This window comes from Staurois parvus, unplaced genomic scaffold (genome assembly GCF_062004578.1).
Source record: "Staurois parvus isolate SC_StPar_1 unplaced genomic scaffold, SC_StPar_1.0 ptg000682l, whole genome shotgun sequence".
Classification (NCBI taxonomy): domain Eukaryota; kingdom Metazoa; phylum Chordata; class Amphibia; order Anura; family Ranidae; genus Staurois; species Staurois parvus.
In genome coordinates, this window is record NW_028318478.1 from 4,245,124 (window position 1) to 4,252,201 (window position 7,078).

Sequence of the window (7,078 nt, forward strand, 5' to 3'; positions counted from 1 at the left end):
CCCCCAAACATCTCCATACCCTCACCGCAAAACCACACTTCCAAAACACATGTTCAACACTTTCAATCCCCACACAGCCCCGCCTCGGACACCTCTCAGTCGCACACATCCCACGCCGTCTCTGAAACATCCTCACAGGCAAACACTTATGCACCCCCATCCACGCAATATCCTTTTGCCGATTATCCAACTCCCAGTAACTCACATTCTTCCATACTTTCTCACATTCAACCGACCTCAAACCACCTATCCCTTCCATCACCTCACTCTCATCCAATCGCTTACATATCTTCCTACAATCACCCCACATTTCTTTTGTTACACCATTCAAAGCAAACTTGTCAACCCCTTTCGCAATCTTCAAATAGAACCAAGGTGCCCTGAAACAGACTGGCTTCTTTAGCTCTACCTCATGCCAACCCAACTTGCGTAGTACATTCCCAGCACAATATTTAGTCATACATCCTGCTACACTCTCCTTCTCACCCAATCGCACACACATACTCACATACCTTACCAACAACCATCTCTCAATCCACACCATACCCTTCCCACCATTCATCTTACCTTTCACAACTTTTTCTCTCTTCAGTTTCTCAGCCTTAGAAGACCAGAAAAATTGAAACACCAATCTCACAATTTTCCTCAGGATCCTGTCCTGAGCCGGAAAGACACTGTATATAAACAGCAAAATCGGCATTAGTACAGACTTAGTCACTAATACCTTTCCTTCCAGCGTCAAGGTCCTTAATGACCAAAAAGCAATTCTCTTCCCAACACCTCTTCCCAACTTTCTCTCCCATACAAATCTCTTTCAAACCTCACACCCAGCACTTTTATACTACCCACACACACCCTCCAACCACATTGTCCAATCTCCTTCCAGTCACCAAAAAACTTACATTCACATTTATCCAAATTAACTTTAAAACCACTCACCAAACAAAAAATATCCATTAACAATCTCACTCTCTTCAAACTTCTCACGTCCCTACACACCACCGTCACATCATCCATATAGCCAATGATTTTCAACACTCTCCCACCACTTCCAGGAATCGCCACACCATTCACACACTTATCTTTCGCAATCATCCTAATCAAAGGCTCAATCACACAAACAAACAAAACCGGGGACAAGGGACACCCTTGTCTCACTCCTGATCTGACATCCACGCCCTCAGTCAACCAACCATTCACCTGCACTCTACTCCGAATTCCAGCATACAAACTTCTTACCCATCCAATCATCCTCTCAGGCACCCCCATTCTCTCCAAAACTTTCCACATAAAACCATGCACCACCCGATCATACGCTTACTCAAAGTCAATCGTTGCAACAGCCGCTACTTGCTTTCGCTCTCTCACATCCCACAACGTATCCCTCAAACATACCAAACTCTCACCTATCGTCCTCCCAGGCACTGCACACGCTTGCTCCTCTCCAACCATTCTTTCAATCACCCCTTTCAACCTATTTGCAATAACTTTAGCGATCAATTTATAATCAACATTTAGTAGAGATATGGGTCTCCAATTTTTCAGGTCTCTTTTCTCTCCTTTTTTGTGTATCAAGATAATCAAACTTTCTGACATACCTTTTGGTACTGTCCCATCCTTTAACACCTGCACACACATTTTATACACCCATCCACCAATCATATCCCAGAACGTGTTGTAATACTCAGCCGGCAATCCATCCAAACCAGGCGTCTTCCCATTCTTCATTTCTTTCAAACCCCTCTCAACCTCACTCAAAACCACATCCTCTCCCAACACCTCTCTATCCTCCCTATCCAGACACCTCTCCACACCCTCCAACACATCCTCTTCCGCACTCACATCCCTTTCTTTCTCAGCAAACAACTTACCATAAAATTTCCACACCTCCTCTCTCACTTTCATATTTCCACTCACCTCGTGACCATCCTCATCCAAAACATTCATCAACTCACTCTTACCCCCGTATATTTTTTTAAAGAAGAACCTCGTACATTTTTCGTCAAGCTCTTTCACGGCAGCTTTTGCCTGCGCCTTAATCGCTTTACCTTTCATCACCATGAATTTCTTTATTTTTTCTTTCGCCTCCGCCACTTCCTCATTCACACTCTCTCCCCATTCTCTCCTCCTCTCCAAACATTCCAACCTCCTCTGCCACCATTCATACTCCTCTCTCGCTTTTTTAACTCTCTCACATCCCTTCCGCACAAAAAAAAGACTTTGTCTTTACCTTCACCCATTCCCACCATGTAACTACACTTTCAAAATCCAACAATCGCTTCTCCCATTTCCCAAACAAAACTCTATACTCATTCCGTATACATTCATCCTCCAACAACTCAACATTCAACTTCCACACACCCTTACCATGCTCCCGATCCAACTCCACACTCACCCCACACGCAACCCGACCATGGTCCGTGAACGGTGCCCTCTGGATCATATAATTTTCAATCTGGAACTCTCTGGACAGAAAACAGAAATCAATTTGTGACTGCGTATGGTGACTGGCTGAGAAACAAGTACTTCCTCTACCCTTCCCGGCATCACATAATTTCAGATCCTCACATATATTTCTGAGGATTTTTCCTGACTTATCTACACCCCTTCTCCCACCCTCACCCACCCCACACACCCCATCACCACCCCCTCCCCTCCCATTCCCCCCACCACCACCAACACCACTCCCCCCACCATCACCCCCCCTTATCCCCCCAACACTCCCCCTACCCCCACCCCTCCCACCAAGCCCCCTCCTCCTGTCCCCTTCCTGCAAAATGCAATTGAAATCGCCTAAAACGACTAAAGGATCCCTCCCGGTCAAGAAGAACCTTAATGTTTCAAACAAAGAAATCCTTTCATTTTTATTCACAGGGGCATATACATTCAGAACCCTGAACAGGAACCCATCAACCTCCACCTTCAATAATAAGGCTCTGCCTTTTACAATATGAATAACCCCCAGGATTCTGAACCTCCACCCCTTGAATAGTATTCCTACACCTTCGTTTTTTTTCGTCCCTATCGACCAAGCCGTTGGCCCTTGCGGCCAAGTGTCTTTTTCAGGTTCTTCCAAAATGTTGCACTCTTGTATACATAGGACATCGGATGACATCAGAGACAAATAGTTCAACACTGACGCCCTCCTCGGAGCCGACCATAAACCCCTGACATTCAGGGAAGAAAAGCGAAGGTGCATTTACATGAAAGGAAAAAGGAAAACAGGTCAGTCAAAAACATATCATTTTTTTGGCTTTTTCCCACGGGCCTTAGTCTGCTTCCCAGACCGAAGACCCTCCCTCCTAACTCTACTCCTTCCTGGGTCCCCATCTGCAGCAGCCGGTTTTCTGAAACCCCTTCAATCCTGCAAGTTTTCTGATGTACTTGTACTCGCAAAGGATTCAATGGACTGGGCTGAAGAATCAGACTCAACATCCTCCTCCCTCTCACCAGGACTAGGGCACTCTTCTATCATTTGGGTCAGGACCACCACCGGCAGCTTCCGTTTGAGTGTTCCCAGGGACTGGTCCATCTCCTCCCCCGTCAGCTCAACTCTGCCCTCTACAGGCGCCTGGCCCGGCACTGCCTCCTCAACCACCTGTGACTCTGCCACCACCACAACCTCCTCCCTGGGTTCGGGCCCTTGCTCCACTTGGACCACCCCTCCAGGATCTATCACAGGCATCTGATCCGGCGCTGTCCCCCCAGCGACTGGTGACTCTGCCCCTCTTACCACCTCCACCCTGGGTTCAGGCCCTGGCTCCACTTGGACCACCCCTCCAGGATCTATCACAGGCATCTGATCCAGCTCCACTTGGACCACCCCTCCAGGATCCGTCCCTTCAACAACCGGGGACTCTGCCACTACCACCACCTCCTCCCTGGGTTCGGGCCCTGCGTCTATCACTGGTGTGTTTCCTGCACCCACACCCTTGGCAACTTCTGCGTAGGACAATACTATCCCACTTCCACCACCACTCCCAGAACTGCACTCCGTGCCAAGGGCAATCCCATCCACTGACGGGCACTGCTTAGCGAGGTATCCCCCGCTACCGCACAGATGGCATTTCTTGCCCGCTGAGCACTCCGCCGTCCGATGCCCAGCCTGGAAGCAGTTTCGGCACACCACTCCAGCCTCGCAATGCTCTCTTGTGTGGCCAAAAGAGAAGCAGTTGCGGCAGAAGTGCGGTTGGCCAGGATACCACAAAATGCCTCTGTTAGCTCCAATCGAAAAAGCCTGGGGCGGGTGAAGCGTGCCCCCAATCCCACCGATGTCTTTCTTCAGCTGTACCCAGTATTTTCGTTTCCCATTAAAGGTGCCAAATATGTTAGTCTGCATAACTCCTCCAGAGACCACCGAACAATATCTGTAAAGAAAGGCCTTTATCTCCTCCTCCCTCACGAACGGATTATATAACTGCACAGTGAGGGGCACACGCTGCTTCGATTCACTTGCCAGAAAGCACACATCCTTCAACAAAGGGTCTTCTTCCTTCTCAGCCTTTCTGAGCAGGCATGTCCAGAGATCACTCAAACGGAAAAAGGTCACATCATAAAATCCGCTTGCCGGGAAGGCTTGGACGCAAAAGATGTTCTCATGGGCAATGCCCAACAGCTCCATCAAGATTTTCTTCTGGACCACATATAATCCTCATTCGGCCCTCCTGGCCTCTGGAACAATCACCCAGACGGTGTTAGGAGCATCCGGTGGGACAGGAGCCATCCCACTGCAACAAACAACCCTCCGTCACCAATCCCTAGGGAGAGGATCAGGTAAGGTCATCACGACTCAATGGGTTCAGGAAGCGCCACCCCCAATACCAGCAAGTCATGCTTGTGATATGTGTCAAGGCCGAGGGCGCTGGTTCCCTACTACCTGCCTAATGACCACAATCCTGAGATCGCAGCCAAAAGGCCGAGAAGCGATTAAAAATATTATTCAATTACAACGAACAATTGTTGTAAAAAAAATAAAAATGTTGACTTGCTGTCTTGTCTGCTGACCTGGAGACTCATAGTGATTCTGGGCTGACAACTGAATTGTAAACAAAGGGATGAGAATGGTGGCTGATGTAATTTACCAAATATGGCTATCAATATATTTGATAAATATTATGTCAGATCTCCTTTGTTTACTTTCAGCTGTCAGCCCAGAATCCCAGACTGACAACTGAATGGCCAGGTGGTGATACCGATGGCAGCCAGCTCCCTAAACTTAGCATGAGCAGGAAACTGGCATATTAAACAGTAATATCACTGCTAAACGTTGCACTGCCTGCTGGAGGTTCGGTTCAGCAGGCGGGTGAACACCCCAATTATTTCACCTGTTCACCAAACATCGAAGAGACAAAGTTTAGGCCAAATTTAATAGAGTGTTGAAATTGTAAGGTTTTTGCACAAACTACGGGGACTTTTTTTTAGATGCTTGCACTTGGACTTATGTGTACAGCAATTTGTGCCTCCCATCAAATAATTCTTCAATTTGTTAAATTATGGTCTCATCCATAAAGACTTTTGCTTGATTCTGAGCTGACTTAATATTTATTTTCCTGCAGTGTATATTGGTCAAACAGAATGCAAAGTAACTCGAAGCAATCAAAGCAGCTTGATGTAACATCATTAGCAAACTGAATTTTAAATGCTCCTAAGTCTGAAGCATGGGTACTTAAGTCCTAATACTTTTGCAATAACTCCCAATTCTATAGGTAGTGTATCTTAATTATATGCATTCATTTAAAAAAACCTTCTGCGTGCTTCTTTCCCCCCCCCCCCCCCCCAATACTCACCCGAGCCCAATCTAGATCCAGCTATGTGCATGAGAGCAGAGACTCTCCCCCACCTCATTGACTCAGACACTCAATCACAGCCAGTGAGGAGGGAGCATTGTTTAGGCCAAGCTGCTTTCTGTGTGTTGTAGACACACAGAACCGGCTCAGGAGCGAGCATGCATGTGTGTCCCCAGAACCAGCAGCTTGTTCTGGGTGAGCTCATTGGGAATGAGGAGCCAGGAGCGCCAGCGTTGGACCCACAAAAAAGGGGAATCAAGGGGCATAGAGCAAGTAAGTATGACATGCTTTTATTTTAAAAAAACCCTTTTTACCTTTACAACCACTTTAAAAGTCTGCAGCTTGTTTAAAGAGGAGTGCAGGTTCTTCCTGAAATATTGTGAGGCAGAAGGCGTAATTCGAATTCTCTTCCAAGCCTACAAAAAAAAAAACATGACTACAATTTTTGTATAGCATATGCTAATCACATTAAAAGTTTAATATATATATAAGTAGCATAGGAAAGGTGTATTTTATGATAGGCATAAAATGTCCTCTTTGCAAGTATAATGTCGATAATACCTTGAGAATGATCTGCTCTCATCTCAACAATATCTCTTAAGATTCTGGTTAGGCTGAACACTGCAGACTTTCAAACTTAGAAAACCAAAGCCATTTACTTTTTATGTATATTCACTTTTCATTTCCTGCAGATATACTGTAGCAGTTTCCCTGCAGTATTTTTTAATTTCCAATTATATACAGGGAAATTGCTTTATAAAAGAAGAACAGGAGTGGTGTGTCTCTTGAATACATGAAAAGGGCTAGGGCAATATTTCTATTCTTTTATAGAACAGTAGTAAGACATGGAAGTGGTTATCAGAGATACTAAAATAAATACGCTATAGAGAATTGGCTTATCATTTGCATGTTAGATTTGTATAAATGGAAGGCATCTGATTCTATATGTTAACTAAAACCCAAGGTGGGTAACTAAAATCCTGAAAGTTCTGATGCAAAGTAAATTAGATAAATGTTATAGTGTCAAAACATATTAGCCTTTATTCTGTTCTATACTCCAGTGACATGTGTCCTCTCATGTAGCCCCCAGGCTTCCTTCTGTTCTCTGCAGAATTGTAAAAAGAGGAAAAATTTTATCACACAGAGCATATTTATTTGTGTGAGGTTTATGTGCAGCTCATATGAGGAATTGTACACAGGCCTCTTGATTGTATGGGTACTCAAGACTTTTTTACTTACATGGTTCCAATGCATACCATGGGGGAGATTTACATAAACTGGAGAGTGCAAAA